Raw genomic sequence first — 18,210 nt, forward strand, 5'->3', positions numbered from 1 at the left:
TGACTTAACCCATTCCGTTAGCTTAGCACTTGATCGTTTAGTTTGTTGCTATTGCTTTATTCATGACTTATACATGTTCCTATGACTATGAGATTATGCAACTCCCGTTTACCGGAGGAACACTTTGTGTGCTACCAAACGTCACAACGTAACTGGGTGATTATAAAGGTGCTCTACAGGTGTCTCCGAAGGTACTTGTTGGGTTGGCGTATTTCGAGATTAGGATTTGTCACTCCGATTGTCGGAGAGGTATCTTTGGGCCCACTCGGTAATGCACATCACTATAAGCCTTGCAAGCATTGCAACTAATGAGTTAGTTGCGGGATGATGTATTACGGAATGAGTAAAGAGACTTGCCGGTAACGAGATTGAACTAGGTATTGAGATACCGACGATTGAATCGCGGGCAAGTAACATACCGATGACAAAGGGAACAATGTATGTTGTTATGCGGTCTGACCGATAAAGATCTTCGTAGAATATGTAGGAGCCAATGTGGGCATCCAGGTCCCGCTATTGGTTATTGACCAGAGAGGTGTCTCGGTCATGTCTACATAGTTCTCGAACCCGTAGGGTCCGCACGCTTAAACGTTCGTTGACGATATAGTACTATATGAGTTATGTATGTTGGTGACCGAATGTTGTTCGGAGTCAGGGATGAGATAAAGTTTGATATATGGGATAATAGTGTTTGGTCACCGGAAGGGTTCCGAAATTCACCGGAAGGGGTCCCGGATGTTTCCCGGAATGTTTGGGTACGAGAACACTTTATTTGGGCCAAAGGGGAAAGCCCACAAGGTTTTTGGAAAGTGCAAAAGGAAGTTTTGTGGAGTCCAAGGGCCAGACGCCAGGGTCCCAGGCGTCTGGGTCCAGACGCCGGGAACCCTGGTGTCTGGCCCTAGAGTCCGAGAAGGACTCTTGCCTTTCGGGTGAAACCGACTTTGTGGAGGCTTTTACTCCAAGTTTCGACCCCAAGGCTCAACATATAAATAGAGGGGTAGGGCTAGCACCCAAGACACATCAAGAAACACCAAGCCGTGTGCCGGCAACCCCGTCCCCTCTAGTTTATCCTCCGTCATAGTTTTCGTAGTGCTTAGGTGAAGCCCTGCGAAGATTGTTCTTCACCAACACCGTCACCATGCCGTCGTGCTGCCGGAACTCATCTACTACTTCGCCCCTCTTGCTGGATCGAGAAGGCGAGGACGTCACCGAGCTGAACATGTGTAGAACTCAGAGGTGCCGTGCTTTCGGTACCTGGATCGGTCAGATCGTGAAGACGTACGACTACATCAACCGCGTTGATATAACGCTTCCGCGAACGGTCTACAAGGGTATGTAGGCAACACTCTCCCCTCTCGTTGCTATGCATCACCATGATCCTGCGTGTGCGTAGGAAAATTTTGAAATTACTACGTTCCCCAACAGTGGCATCCGAGTCAGGTTTTATGCGTAGATGTCATATGCACGAGTAGAACACAAGTGAGTTGTGGGCGATATAAGTCATACTGCTTACCGGCATGTTATTCTTTGGTTCGGCGGTATTGTTGGATGAAGTGGCCTAGACCGACATTACGTGTACGCTTACGCGAGACTGGTTCTACCGACGTGCTTTGCACACAGGTGGCTAGCGGGTGTCAGTTTCTCCAACTTTAGTTGAACCGAGTGTGGCTACGCCCGGTCCTTGCGAAGGTTAAAATAACACCAACTTGACAAACTATCGTTGTGGTTTTGATGCGTAGGTAAGAACGGTTCTTGCTAAGCCCGTAGCAGCCACGTAAAATTTGCAACAACAAAGTAGGGGACGTCTAACTTGTTTTTGCAGGGCATGTTGTGATGTGATATGGTCAAGACATGATGCTAAATTTTATTGTATGAGATGATCATGTTTTGTAACCGAGTTATCGGCAGCTGGCAGGAGCCATATGGTTGTCGCTTTATTGTATGCAATGCAATCATGCTGTAATGCTTTACTTTATCACTAAGCGGTAGCGATAGTCGTGGAAGCATAAGATTGGCAAGACGACAACGATGCTATGATGGAGATCAAGGTGTCGCACCGGTGACGATGATCATGACGGTACTTCGGAGATGGAGATCACAAGTACAAGATGATGATGGCCATATAATATCACTTATATTGATTGCATGTGATGTTTATCTTTTATGCATCTTATCTTGCTTTGATTGACGGCAGCATTATAAGATGATCTCTCACTAAATTTCAAGATAAAAGTGTTCTCCCTGAGTATGCATCGTTGCCAAAGTTCGTCGTGCCCAGACACCACGTGATGATCGGGTGTGATAAGCTCTACGTCCATCTACAATGGGTGCAAGCCAGTTTTGCACATGCAGAATACTCAGGTTAAACTTGACGAGCCTAGCATATGCAAATATGGCCTCAGAACACTGAGACCCAAAGGTCGAGCGTGAATCATATAGTAGATATGATCAACATAGTGATGTTCACCATTGAAAACTACTCAATTTCACGTGATGATCGGTAATGGTTTAGTGGATTTGGATCACGTGATCACTTAGAAGATTAGAGGGATGTCTTTCTAAGTGGGAGTTCTTAAGTAATATGATTAATTGAACTTAAATTTATCATGAACTTAGTCCTTGTAGTATTAGCATATCTATGTTGTAGATCAATAGCTCGTGTTTAGCTCCCCTGTTTTATTTTTGATATGTTCCTAGAGAAAACTAGGTTGAAAGATGTCAGTAGCAATGATGCGGATTGGATCCGTGATCTGAGGTTTATCCTCATTGCTGCACAGAAGAATTATGTCCTTAATGCACCGCTAGGTGACAGACCTATTGCAGAAGCAGATGCAGAGGTCATGAATGTTTGGCTAGCTCAATATGATGACTACTTGATAGTTTATTGCACCATGCTTAACAGCTTAGAATCGGGACTTCAAAGACGTTTTGAACGTCATGGATCATGTGGATGTTCCAGGAGTTGAAGTTAATATTTCAAGCAAATACCCGAGTTGAGAGATATGAAGTCTCCAACAAGTTCTATAGCTAAAATATGGAGGAGAATAGCTCAAGCAGTGAGCATGTGTTCAGATTGTCTGGGTACTACAATCGCTTGAATCAAGTGGGAGTTAATCTTCCAGATAAAATAGTGATTGACAGAATTCTCTAGTCACCATCACCAAGTTAGTAGAACTTCATGATGAACTATAGTATGCAAGGGATGATGAAAACGATTCCCGAGCTTTTTCATGATGATGAAATCGATGAAGGTAGAAATCAAGAAAGAACATCAAGTGTTGATGATTAACAAGACCACTAGTTTCAAGAAAAGGGCAAAGGGAAAGAGAGGGAACTTCAAGAAGAATGGCAAGCAAGTTGCTGCTCAAGTGAAGAAGCCCAAGTCTGGACCTAAGCCTGAGACTAAGTGCTTCTACTCCAAAGGGACTGGTCACTAAAAGCGGAACTGCCCCAAGTATTTGGCGGATAAGAAGGATGGCAAATGAACAATGCTATATTTGATATACATGTAATTGATGTGTACTTTACTAGTGTTTATAGAAACCCCTCGGTATTTGATACTGGTTCAGTTGCTAAGAATAGTAACTCGAAATGGGAGTTGCAGAATGAACAGAGACTTGTTAAGGGTGAAGTGACGATGTGTATTGGAAATGGTTCCAAGATTGATATGATCATCATCGCACACTCCCTATACTTTTGGGATTAGTGTTAAACCTGAAACAAAAGTTATTTAGTGTTTGCGTTGAGCATAAATATGATTGGATCATGTTTATTGCAGACTCCCTATACTTAACCCATTCCGTTAGCTTAGCACTTGATCGTTTAGTTTGTTGCTATTGCTTTCTTCATGACTTATACATGTTCCTATGACTATGAGATTATGCAACTCCCGTTTATCGGAGGAACACTTTGTGTGCTATCAAATGTCACAACGTAACTGGGTGATTATAATGGTGCTCTACAGGTGTCTCCGAAGGTACTTGTTGGGTTGGCGTATTTCGAGATTAGGATTTGTCACTCCGATTGTCGGAGAGGTATCTCTGGGCCCACTCGGTAATGCACATCACTATAAGCCTTGCAAGCATTGCAACTAATGAGTTAGTTGCGGGATGATGTATTACGGAACGAGTAAATAGACTTGCCGGTAACGAGATTGAACTAGGTATTGAGATACCGACGATCGAATCTCGGGCAAGTAACATACCGATGACAAAGGGAACAATGTATGTTGTTATGCGGTCTGACTGATAAAGATCTTCGTAGAATATGTAGGAGCCAAATGGGCATCGAGGTCCCGCTATTGGTTATTGACCAGAGAGGTGTCTCGGTCATGTCTACGTAGTTTTCGAACCCGTAGGGTCCGCACGCTTAAACGTTCGTTGATGATATAGTACTATATGAGTTATGTACGTTGGTGACCGAATGTTGTTCGGAGTCAGGGATGAGATCACGGACATGACGAGGAACTCCGGAATGGTCCGGAGATAAAGTTTGATATATGGGATAATAGTGTTTGGTCACCGGAAGGGTTCCGGAATTCACTGGAAGGGGTTCCGGATGTTTCCCGAAATGTTTGGGTACGAGAACACTTTATTTGGGCCAAAGGGGAAAGCCCACAAGGTTTTTGGAAAGCGCAAAAGGAAGTTTTGTGGAGTCCAGGGGCTAGACGCCGGGAACCCTGGCGTCTGGCCCTGGAGTCCGAGAAGGACTCTTGCCTTTCGGGTGAAACCGACTTTGTGGAGGCTTTTACTCCAAGTTTCGACCCCAAGGCTCAATATATAAATAGAGGGGTAGGGCTAGCACCCAAGACACATCAAGAAACACCAAGCCATGTGCCGGAAACCCCATCCCCTCTAGTTTATCCTCCGTCATAGTTTTCGTAGTGCTTAGGTGAAGCCCTACAGAGATTGTTCTTCACCAACACCGTTACCACGCCGTCGTGCTGCCGGAACTCATCTACTACTTCGCCCCTCTTGCTGGATCGAGAAGGCGAGGACGTCACCGAGCCGAACGTGTGTAGAACTCGGAGGTGCCGTGCTTTCGGTACTTGGATCGGTCGAATCGTGAAGACGTACGACTACATCAACCGCGTTGATATAATGCTTCCGTGAATGGTCTACAAGGGTATGTAGACAACACTCTCCCCTCTCGTTGCTATGCATCACCATGATCCTGCGTGTGCGTAGGAAAATTTTGAAATTACCGCGTTCCCCAACAGCAGCATCAAAGATGTTTAAATCATTTGCCATTGCTGACACTTGCCCCTCTGCATATGCTTCTCCTTGCCAGGCGTGTCATCTAGCTTTTGACCAGGAGAACCACTCCTCCTCTCCCACTCACAGCATAGCTGGAGCCAAAATGGGACACTCTGCCTCTTCCACCTCAGCAATCTATGGAAACAAGAAAAGAAAAGAGAAAGCCCCTCTGGTTGAAACAGAGGTAAGGAGAAGTTGCCGGTTACAAGCTTTGCAGAAAGGTTTTAAACAAAAAGTCCGTGTTGAGATAATTTGCTTGACATGTTATGCTTTACCTTCACCTATCCATGGCAAAGTGATTAAAAACTCGAATTCGTCCTTTTGCAAGGCAAACATTTAGGAAGAGAAGGGGGCACAGCAGAGAGGAGGACCTAAGAAACTGAAGAGCTCCTCCAACATTACTACTCCTATAGCCAGCAGAAGGCAAAAGGCAGCAAGAGCAAGTAGTTTTAGTGTCTAGTACCTACTTTGTGATGCTTGGGACTCTAGATATTTTTGTCTGGCCCACTGGGCAGTCTTTTATAAAGATGTTATTATACTTAGCACTCTCTGAACTGGATCTTGTTTTATCTACCATTGAACCGTTGGTAGTACTGTTTATACTATGTTTGGAAGGTGTATATCTGTTGAATTGTGTATGTGTTCTGCAAGTTCTGCTGTTATGATCCACTCATAAAAATGAATAGGTACCAGAACATATTCAATTGGAACATCAGAGGCATCAATGATCCTAACAAATGGCTTTCTTTGTCTAACAAAATTGTTGAAGAAGATTGCTCTATCATTACTATACAGGAGTCCAAAAGAGAAGTCTTTAATAGCTCTTTCATAAAGAATTTCAGGAAATTAAACAAGTTTGACTACTCCCTCCATTTTTATATACAAGGCCGCAAACTCAAATAACAGGTAGTACCAAGGTAAAATTTTAATACATGTTTTGCAACCCAACCTTTTTTCTCTCTTACTGGGATCATTAATACACCACATGCATGCAAGAAAACTAAATGGAGGAAGTACTTGAGTATCATTATGACTGCATGCATGCAAGTATTAAATAAGTTGCTAGTACGAGAAAACATCATTAATTTTGCCTCGATTACTGTTGGTGGCCTTTTATAGATGCATAATGTATATTCTATAGTGGCCTTGTATAAGTAAATGGAGGGAGTACCTCCCTTCCATAGGAGCATCTGGAGGTTTACTCAAAGTATGGAATGATCAATATTTCTCAGCAAGAACTATATGAAAAAATGATTTTTCTCTGACAATTGAATTCACATCTAAGCACACAGGTGAACAATGGATATTGACCAACATTTATGGCTCTTGCCAGACAGACAACAGAACCACTTTCTTAAACTGGTTCCAAAATTTGCATATGGATGATGAGGCTAACTGGCTCATTCTTGGATATTTTAATTATCTGAGATACCCAACAACAGAAATAAAGATGGATGCAATTTACAGAACATGTTTCTCTTTAATGAGGCAATCAGTAAACTGGCACTTGTTGAGATTCCTTTAAAAGACAAGAAATTCACCTAGAGCAACATGCAGGAAGCTCCTCTTCCTGAGAAACTGGACTAGTTTTTTCATCTGAAGCTTGGACTATTACCTACCCCAACACTTTGGTCATCCCTTTGGCCAAGACCACTTCAGACCATGTTCCTTGTGTTGTTAAAATTGGCACCGCCATTCCTAAGTCTAGAATCTTCATATTTGAAAATTATTGGCTAGAACACCCACAATTCAAAGAGGTGGTCAAATCTATACGGGAACAATCAGTAGATGAGCAAGACAGTGCCAAACTTATATTTGCCAAATTTAAGAGGATGATAAAAGGACTAAAACACTATGCCCAAAATATTTTAGATCTTAAGAATATTGTGGAAAACACCAATTCTGTTATTTTACTATGGGACATCATTGAGGAATTCAGAAATCTTACCATTGAGGAGCAGGAGAGAAGAATCATTTTGAAAGCCTGCCTGGAAAAATGTTTGCACTCACAGAAAATATACTGGAATCAAAGAGCTATTATCAAAACTATTAAGTTTGAGGAGGCTAACACAAAATTCTTTCAATAAAAGGCTACTATCAAATACAGAAACAACCACATGTATACGTGGGATGTGTGTGTGCGCGCGCGCATGATCGAGATAAAAGAAAGAAGACATAAGTCATAAGATCAACGACATGGGAGAGACGGATCGGTATGACAATATGCATGCATGTGAGAATGCATGGAAGAAGTCCCGACAATTGAGCATGTGTTTTTGTCTTTAAGAGATAGTGGCGTGGGCTAGAGCATGCATCTATGGCGAGCAGAGGGAGTGAGGCGCAACGATTGTGCAAAAGAGACCAACCTATAAATGCATATGTATGGAGAGACATATATAGTGTGGGTGATAGGAAGCAAGACTCCGTGCGAGAAAGAAATGTTGACGGAGAAACTACAGGTAGATACAGAGATGGAGATGCTAGCTAGAGGAACATCCACTAGTTTGGGTGTTGGAGATGACCCTCGGGTGGTTCAAAGGGTGAAGTTATATATGTGTGTGAGAGGGCACTTGATTGCATGTAGAGAGAAACATATGTAGTGTGCGTGATAGGAATCAAGAGTGAGGGCGAGAAAGAAGGTTGATGGAGAAACATATAAATAGAAAGATAAAGATGCTAGCTAGTGTGCGTTAGAGATAGGAGTCGAGTGGATCAGAAGGCTGGGTTATGTGTGTGGGTGTGAGAGAGATAGAGAGAGGGTGCATGTGAGTCACATACAAACAGATATCAGAGAGAAATGAGATCCAGAGAGACGGAGTTTTGTGTCTGCGAGAGAGAAAGATATTTCACAACGAAAGTGATAGCTAGAGAGACATACGAGGGAACGCAAGATATCTCTAGGGAGAGAGGGTGTGTGTGAGCGACATACAAGAGAACAATGGAGAAATATGAGACCCTGGGAGACAGAGTTTGTGTTTGTGTGTGAGAAAGAGATGAGGAAGAGTCGTAGGTTCTCATATCTAAGGAGCGAAAGACATCTCTGTATGAGGGGTGTGCGAGTGGCACACATGGGAATAGTAGAGAGAAATGAGACCCCGGGAGACAAAGTTTTGTGTTTGTGTAAGAGAAAGAGATTCCACATAGAGAATCATAGTTAGAGACACATAGCAGGGAGCGAGATATACTTAGAGAGAGATAGAGTGATGAAGGTCGAGGGAGAGAGTACCGTCAGTGTGTTACGAATATAAAAGATCATTGTCGACATACAGGTAGCACGAGAGATACCTGAGAGATGATGAACGCGTATAGGTCTAGAGAGATAGTCCTATATAAGCATGAGTGATAGCTATATGAGACGAATATCTGCATTAAAGGGGATTCAAATATTTAAACTGGAGATCATGACATCGATAATATCATAACGCAAATTGGTGTATCAAACATGCATATTCATTTGAATTTGGGCACACGTGTAATGTTATATAGTTTATCAATATTGGTGATCCATAGATTCTTCAATTACAAACAATGCATGGTTTATATGCAATTAATGTCTAAATGGGATTACACTATATGTTGCGTGTGTGAAACACATTATACATGTTTGAGAAGTAAAAAAAACCCGCATGAAACACACATTAATTGGAGATAGTTAGCGAGGAATGCATACATTGGATTTCAACATAAAGTGGTTTCAAATATTTGAAAATCCAAATTGATGGATACAACCTTATGAATCTAAGATCATGCCATTTGTAAACCATATTTATTTATAAATGGTGTTGTGCTTTTGAAAGTATATATATAAAAAATGATGTATATAGAATGTACTTCCAATTGAAAATGGATCCCACCCGAAAAAAATAGAATACAAACGGGATTCGAATTGAGTTGGCACGGTAAACGTGCACTCTGCAAAATTTGAACGAAGCGGGGAAAGTCGCAGTAACCGCCCGGAACCAAAATCCGCGAGATGGAAATCACTGCTGCCTATCCCTGCCACGCAAAGCCTATATGCTGGATTTCTATAGGTTTTGATAGGGATAGGTTTGTAATTTCACCCAAATGTGATGTAACCGCCTCTCACCCGGATTCATACACGGTGGGCGCCAAAACACAGTGTGTCCTCGGCCGAAATCGACTCTCTCCCCGATTCATATTCATACACGGTGGGCGCCAAAAACAAACTCTTGTCGGCAAATATTCGGTGTATGTGAGATTACCGTCCTATCCCCGACCGACTACTGTTGCTGTGATGTAGTAGAAATTTGAAACGGGGGCTAAGTTTGTAAATTTCCTCGCATTTGAGACAAGCGTGCCCTGAATACATGGTCCCCCCCTTCCTCTCTACCTCCCTTTTTCCCATTCGTACTCCGTGGGCGCCAAAACACCCTCTCCACCCCACCCTCCTCCGTCAGCCGCTGTCCGCCACCCCATCCACCGCCGTCCTCCTCCACCATGCCGGAGCTGATAACCCGCTGCCGCCGTCCATTACAAGAGATCGACCTCTCTCATCCACGGCTTCGGACCGGGATCCTTGCATCCCATCCTCTCGCTACATCCCCGCCGTCATCCACCTTGCCGGTGCCGCTCCTACGACCGTCTCGTCCACCGCGCCCCGCCGCCACTGTCTACCCTCCTAGATCTGCTTCCACGCCGCCGACAGCCATCGCTACCACAACACCATCAAATTCTCAGCAGATGCCTACACGGCGCCGCACCAGAGGCGGTACTCTTTCATATCTGCTCAACTTATTTATCGCAGCAAGAAAATAGATCGCCACTGCTTTACTCTGATTTCTTGTCTTGGTTGCGAAGTTGCCTTTGTCCGGTTTGCACCTTCAGATCCGCCATGGCACGCTCAACACCATACTCGCAATGCTTATGGTTTTCCCCTTTTATATTCCACACTAGTTAAATCACAGTAGACTAAATGTCAAAATTGGGTCAGTCGATTTTTCAGAGCTCGCCGGAGTTTGCCGGTGCGATCGAAGGGGCTCGGGTGGTTGTGGGGCCTCACCGAATGAAGAAAACTCGATGCGGGTGGGGGTTGGGGGTGGCGGAGGAACACAGGCGGTGGGGGCCGGTAGTCCGGCCGGCGGCCCATGCGGTTTTCTATATGGGAAGAATCAGAGACGAGGAAGAAGAAGGGTTAGGAGACGTAGGATCTTCATCCAACCGCCTGAATTGGTCGAGAGACAGCTAGGAGTTGCATTCTTAATGCGCTCTGGTTCATCACGTGTGGACACTGCGCAACCAACATTTTATTATCCAAAATCTGCTTGCTCTTCTTTACCATGTTCCTCTCCCGTTCTTCTTTAATATGTACTCTCTCCGTTCCTAAATACAAGTCTTTGTATAGATTCCACCATGGACTACATATGGAGCAAAATGAGTGAATCTACACTCGAAAATGTACCTGGATACATCTGTATGTGATCCATAGTGGAAATCTCTACCAAGACTTATATTTTGGAACGGAGGGAGTATGATAGTAGTACAGTATGTTCCTTGTACTGAAGATGAGCATGGACATTTGCAGTGTAGAGGTCTATACGGTCGGTTGTGATGGACACTTTGAGCCTCTTTAATTTGTAGGATCTTGTAAACATAGGAATAGGATTTGTAGTGGCCTGCCCACTTGAATCCTATAAGAATAGCAAGGAAATGCGGGGAGCTGTGTCGCCTTTGAGAGTTACACTGATATTAATAGTACCGCACCTTCACTTGAAGAGAGTTGGTATCCGAAGCCTTTCTAGCCGTACCGGCAATACTAGCACATATATTCCAGCAAGTTCCACTTTGCTGATTTTACTCTGATGCTTAAGGTTTTCCCGTTATGTCTACACTATGATCTGTGTAGCTGCTGTGTGTCGCACTAGCAGCAGTCCAATCTTGAAGCTAAACACTGCAATGACTTACAAAATTGGCACCAAGGCATTGAGTGCCATTCTGGATGCAATGAAACTCATAAGCTCCCCACCTGTTGATTCTTGTTCAGAATATCATCCTAATGACTATTCTAACCTCGAGGAGTCAAAGGTAGATGGCCTGTCCTGTTCACTCATCAAGGTGCCTGTTCTAATTTGGCAATGTTTTATTGATTGTGGGTATCTTGCATATGTTGTCTTGCATTTCTTCTACTTTGTTGCACCGCCATCTGCTTAGTGTACTCATCATATATGCCGAGATGCCATGCCCATCCATTATCAATACATATTCCATCTGTTATCATACCATGTTTTCCCACTCAAATGCTGTTCTTTTGCATCAGACATCAAAAATGAAGAGGGTGATTGCCGAACCTGAAGGAGCACCAGCAAAAGTCCTTGAAAAACGTGGTGGTGCCGGAGAAATCAGACAACACCCCACTTATATTGGCTGTACAACCAGTGACACAAAATGTAGGACCGACTCCAGCAGACTGTACCCATACTTCACTGGCCACACCACTAGCCCCACCACACAGGACCTGCACTCCAGCAAAAGGTATACCGATTTCATTTGCCATAGCATTAGCTGTACCACAGAAAAATCCCACTCCTGCAAAAAGTACAGCAAATCCACTGGCCGAAGACCTATCCCACCTGCAGAGACGACCAATTCCTGCAGATTGGAACCCCATTCCATTTATTCCCAGTTTAGAAGACAATGCTTTCAATGTTGTTAGGGACTACGTGCATATATTCCCATCATGGGAAGATTATTGTGAAGACAAACACCATTTTCACATCTTCCTGTCCAACTTACGTGTAAGTGCTATTATTCATGGTTATTATTTTCCTGTTTTCTGCTGATTGAACACATGAATGATTTACATTACATTCTTGTAACTAGGCAAGGGTCAATCTGGATAGTCATGACGAGCAAAGCTTGCTTGTGCTTTTCAAGGAAGCATTGCAGCATTATCGGTGTTACCCGAGGAAATCACACTTTGATGGCAAGTCTATAAACGAATTCCCGGTGAAGTCTCCTGTGCTAAATTTAGAAGACATTGAATGGAAAAACCTTGTTATGCACTGGTCTCGTTCCCAGGATGAGGTACTGTCTATGAAATCACATGACAATTTGAACTTCTACTTTTCCGCATGTGCCTTACGAATCTTTTTTGCAGGAAATCTGCTCGAAGAAGAATTCCAGTTTGACAAGAACGACAGGATATCTCAAATATGCTGCCCGCTGCTTTGCTCTTGTTAGTACCTGTTGTCCTGTATCACTGTACCTGCATACATACCTGGTTCATTATGTGACAGCAGTATGCATGATAGCTTGCTTATCAATTGTTCGCTCCAAATTATCTGATCTGTATGAATGGTTACATTAGTGTAGAATATATCCAATGCCAATGTTTTTTTTCAGCTCTGCATTGTTCTTGTAAGTATATGCTGTCCTTTATCAGTGTACTTATAATGACAGGTAGTTGTTCATGTACCATCACTCTGCAGCTTATTTTCCTTTGCCCTCCATTTTCTACACATCAGATCTATATTTACTCTTACCATAAGGTTGGTACTGAAGAAGTTTAGTTGTGCATTGCTCTTGGCTGTACCTTTTTCCTGTATCGCTGCACTTACATTTATAGCTACTTGGTTATGTAGCATCACTCTTCATCTTATCTTAAATATTCTCCATTTTTTTGTATATTATCACATCTATATTTACTCTTAACAAAATGTAGAATAAATGCAATGCTTTTGAAGAAGATTCTGTGGTAAACTTCTTGAATTGCCCCCCCATCAGCATGGACAAGGCCTTTATAGAGCCTATCTTCACCAATAAGGTAAGTTTGTCCATCTCAAGCCTTCAAACTTTTTTGTATATATTTGGTTAGGAATGACTCCAACAGCTGTTTATTTTTGGTGTTTGCATCAAATTGCTTGTTTAAAGTTTATTATATGTAGTTCATAAACACTGATACTTTTATGTGATGAATTGTCAGCACTGATACTTTTATGTGCAAAACCTGTCATCTGTCTGCTTGTTTATCTTTCAGAGTGAGTAAGATATAAGTGTTGAACAAGCGCAGTCTCATCATCTTGCTCAGCTGCTTGCGCTGCAGCTCCCCAGCAGGGCTAACCTTTCTTGAACTCTATTGAAGTGCTGTCGGTTTTGTATATTATTTTGTCAGCGTGTTTATTTGCACTGGTGGCGATCTTTGATGCCCAGTGTATGTAATCTGCTGTCTGCTTGTGCTTTATTATCATAGTGGCGAACTTTGATGCCCAGTGGATGTAATATGCCGTAATTTCTTTATTGTATAGTATATGTTTGTTCTTATTCACGATGCTGCAGTTATTTTACTTTATATATATATATATATATATATATATATATATATATATCCTGTCTTTGCAGTAAACCGGCCAAACCATAAAATTACGGTACATAATCGGGCCGTCATGCAATCATGATGTAGGTTGGCCCTGAAATGTGCCGATCAGCTCACAGGCCGGCAGCAGCCCGAAATGAACCCCGACCCATGATTGTGCGAATCAAATCGCGGGCTTTTAACAGGCCAAAAAATTGTCTCGGTCCTTGTTTGGCCCAATCAGATATCGGCTGCGAGCAGGCCGGATGCAAACCGGGCCATAGTTAGGCCCAACTATATGACGGGCTTTTAACAAGCTGAAATTAATATAGGGCCGAAATGTTAAACGTGCCCTTAATAGGCCAAAACTAATATCAGGCCGAATTACTAAGTGGTCCTTTAGCAAGTGGGCCCAAAAGCATAGTGTCCAGTTGACGAGCCGAATCTGATACGGGCCATAATTAGGCCCAAAACCTCTTAAAGGGCTGGACCTGATTTGGGCCATAATTTGGCCCAGAACATGGTAGGCTTTTAACGGGCTGGATCTCATATGGGCCACTATTGGGCCCGGAGCATGGCAGTCCATTAGTAGACCGTATCAAATATGGGCCGACATTTGGCCCAAAACATGGCAGCCAGTTAACAGACCGGCCTACTAGGGTCCTCAAAATCTTGTGGTTCTACAGCTGGGCCGGCCCATTAATTTCGGCGAAATCTCGTGGGCCTTTAGCTGGGCCGGCCCATTATGATCCGCAAGAATTTTGTGGGCCTTTATCTGGGTCGGCCTATTATGACACACAAAAATCTTGTGGGCCTGTACCTGGGCCGGCCCATTATGGCCCGCGAAATCTTGTGGGCCTTTAGCTGGGCCAGCCCATTATGGTCCGCAAAATCTCATGGGCCTTTAGCTGGGCCAGCCCTTTATGGTCCGCAAAATCTTGTGGGCCTTTAGTTTGGCCGACCCATTTAAACTTGTTTGGCCGTGCCACGTGTCGACGTATCATAGGCGCCTTCTGTCCAGTGAGTGGATGACATCTGTCCCGACGATGAGCCGACACGTGTTTCCTCTTGCCAATGATGATTTTACACGTGGAAAATCCCCATTGGTCGGGGCTGTTAACGGGTTATCGGATCCAAAACCCGACCTGATAGCTTAACGGTGTTCCGTAACGGTGGATGCCACGTGTCGGTCACCCTTGACGAAAGCACTTCTGTGACACGCGATTTATCGTCATGGAAGTGGACACTTCCGTGATGATAATTTTGGTAATGTCATGGAACACTTCTATGACAGCACAGGTTAGACTATCTTGATTCTATCATAAATTTGTCATGGATGTACATGCAAGACAAAAAAAGCGACCTACTGTGACAAACACATATCATCACGGAAGTGTATTTTTTTTGTAGTGAGGGGGGAAAGGAAGGGGGAGAGAGAGATAAGGAAAGGGGGGCGCTGCCCCCCTCTCCTAGTCCAATTCGGACCAGAGGGGGAGGGGCGCGCGGCCTGCCCTAGGCCAGCCCTCTCTGTCTCCTGTAAGGCCCATAAGGCCCACTATTTCTCCCGGGGGGGGTCCGGTAACCCTCCGACACTCCGGTTTTATCCGAAACCACCTGGAACACTTCTGGTGTACGAATATAGTCGTCCAATATATCGATCTTTAGGTCTCGACCATTTCTAGACTCCTCATCATATCCGTGATCATATCCGGGACTCTCAACTACCTTCGGTACATCAAAACACAAAAACTCATAATACCGATCGTCACCGAACTTTAAGCGTGCGGACCCTACGAGTTCGAGAACTAAGTAGACATGATCGAGACACGTCTCCGGTTAATAATCAATAGCGGAACCTGGATGCTCGTTCCGTAATACATCATCTCGCAACTAACTCATTAGTTACAATGCGTATAGTGATGTGAATTACCGAGTGGGCCCAGAGATACCTCTCCGACAATTGGAGTGACAAATCCTAATCTTGATCTATGCCAACTCAACAAGTACCATCAGAGACACCTATAGAGCACCTTTATGATCACCCAGTTACGTTGTGGCGTTTGGTAGAACACAAAGTGTAACTCTGGTAATCGGGAGTTGCATAACCTCATAGTCATTGGAACATGTATGAGTCATGAAGAAAGAATAGCAATAAACTAAACGATCAAGTGCTAAGCTAATGGAATGGGTCAAGTCAATAATATCATTCTCCTAATGATGTGATCCCGTTAATCAAATGACAACTCATGTCTATGGTTAGGAAACGTAACCATCTTTGATTAATGAGCTAGTCAAGTAGAGGCATACTAGTGACACTCTGTTTGTCTATGTATTCACACATGTACCAAGTTTTCGTTTAATACAATTCTAGCATGAATAATAAACATTTATCATGATATGAGGAAATAAATAATAACTTTATTATTGCCTCTAGGGCATATTTCCTTCAGTCTCCCACTTGCACTAGAGTCAATAATCTAGATTACACAGTAATGATTCTAACACCCATGGAGCCTTGGTGTTGATCATGTTTTGCTCGTGACAGAGGCTTAGTCAGTGGGTCTACAACATTCAGATCCATATGTATCTTGCAAATCTCCATGTCTCCCACCTGGACTTGATCGCGGATGGAATTGAAGCGTCTCTTGATGTGCCTGGTTCTCTTGTGAAATCTGGATTCCTTTGCCAAGGCAATTGCACCAGTATTGTCACAAAAGATTTTCATTGGACCCGATGCACTAGGTATGACACCTAGATCGGATATGAACTCCTTCATCCAGAATCCTCCATTTGCTGCTTCCGAAGCAGCAATGTACCCCGCTTCATACGTAGATCCCACCATGATGCTTTGTTTAGAACTGCTCCAACTGACAACACCACCATTCAATATAAACACGTATCCGGTTTGCGATTTAGAATCGTCCGGATCAGTGTCAAAGCTTGCATCAACGTAACCATTTACAATGAGATCTTTGTCACCTCCATAAACGATAAACATATCCTTAGTACTTTTCAGGTATTTCAGGATGTTCTTGACAGCTGTCCAGTGATCCACTCCTGGATTACTTTGGTACCTCCCTGCTAAACTAATAGCAAGGCACATATCAGGTCTGGTACACAGCATTGCATACATGATAGAGCCTATGGCTGAAGCATTGGGAACATATTTCATTTTCTCTCTTATCTTCTGCAGTGGTCGGGCATTGAGTCTTACTCAACTTCACACCTTGTAACACAGGCAAGAACGCTTTCTTTGCCTGATCCATTTTGAACTTTTTCAAAACTTTGTCAAGGTATGTGCTTTATCAAAGTCCAATTAAGCGTCTTGATCTATGTCTATAGATCTTGATGCCCAATAAGTAAGCAGCTTCACCGAGGTCTTTCATTTAAAAACTCTTATTCAAATATCCTTTTGTGCTATCTAGAAATTCTATATCGTTTCCAACCAACAATATATCATCCACATATAATATTAGAAATGCTACAGAGCTCCCACTCACTTTCTTGTAAATACATGCCTGTCCAAAAGTCTGTATAAAACCATATGCTTTGATCACACTATCAAAACGTTTATTCCAACTCCGAGAGGCTTGCACCAGTCCATAAATGGATCGCTGGAGCTTGCACACTTTGTTAGCACCCTTTGGATCAATAAAACCTTCAGGTTGCATCATATACAACTCTTCTTCCAGAAATCCATTCAGGAATGCAGTCTTTACATCCATTTGCCAAATTTCATAATCATAAAATGCGGCAATAGCTAACATGATTCGGACGGACTTAAGCATCGCTACGGGTGAGAAGGTCTCATCGTAGTCAACTCCTTTAACTTATTGAAAACCTTTCGCAACAAGTCGAGCTTTGTAGACCGTAACATTACCATCAGCGTCTGTCTTCTTCTTGAAGATCCATTTATTCTCGATGGCTTGCCGATCATCGGGCAAGTCAACCAAAGTCCACACTTTGTTCTCATACATGGATCCCATCTCAGATTTCATGGCTTCTAGCCATTTTGCGGAATCTGGGGTCATCGTCGCTTCCTCATTGTTCGTAGGTTCATCATGGTCTAGTAACATGACCTCCAGAACAGGATTACCGTACCACTCTGGTGCGGATCTTACTCTGGTTGACCTATGAGGTTCGGTAGTAACTTGATCTGAAGTTTCATGATCATCATCATTAGCTTGCTCACTAATTGGTGTAGGTGTCACAGGAACCGGTTTCTGTGATGAACAACTTTCCAATAAGGGAGCAGGTACAGTTACCTCATCAAGTTCTACTTTCCTCCCACTCACTTCTATCAAGAGAAACTCATTCTCTAGAAAGGATCCATTCTTAGCAACAAAAAGTCTTGCCTTCGGATCTGTGATAGAAGGTGTACCCAACTATTTATTTTGGGTATCCTATGAAGACACATTTGTCCAATTTGGGTTCGAGCTTATCGGGTTGAAGCTTTTTCACATAAGCGTCGCAGACTTTAAGAAACGACTACTTTTGTTTCTTGCCAAACCATAGTTCATAAGGAGTCGTCTCAATGGATTTAGATGGTGCCCTATTTAACGTGAATACAGCCGTCTCTAAAGCATAACCCCAAAATGATAGCGGTAAATCAGTAAGAGACATCATAGATCGCACCATATCTGGTAA

Source organism: Triticum aestivum, chromosome 5A (genome assembly GCF_018294505.1).
Source record: "Triticum aestivum cultivar Chinese Spring chromosome 5A, IWGSC CS RefSeq v2.1, whole genome shotgun sequence".
Classification (NCBI taxonomy): domain Eukaryota; kingdom Viridiplantae; phylum Streptophyta; class Magnoliopsida; order Poales; family Poaceae; genus Triticum; species Triticum aestivum.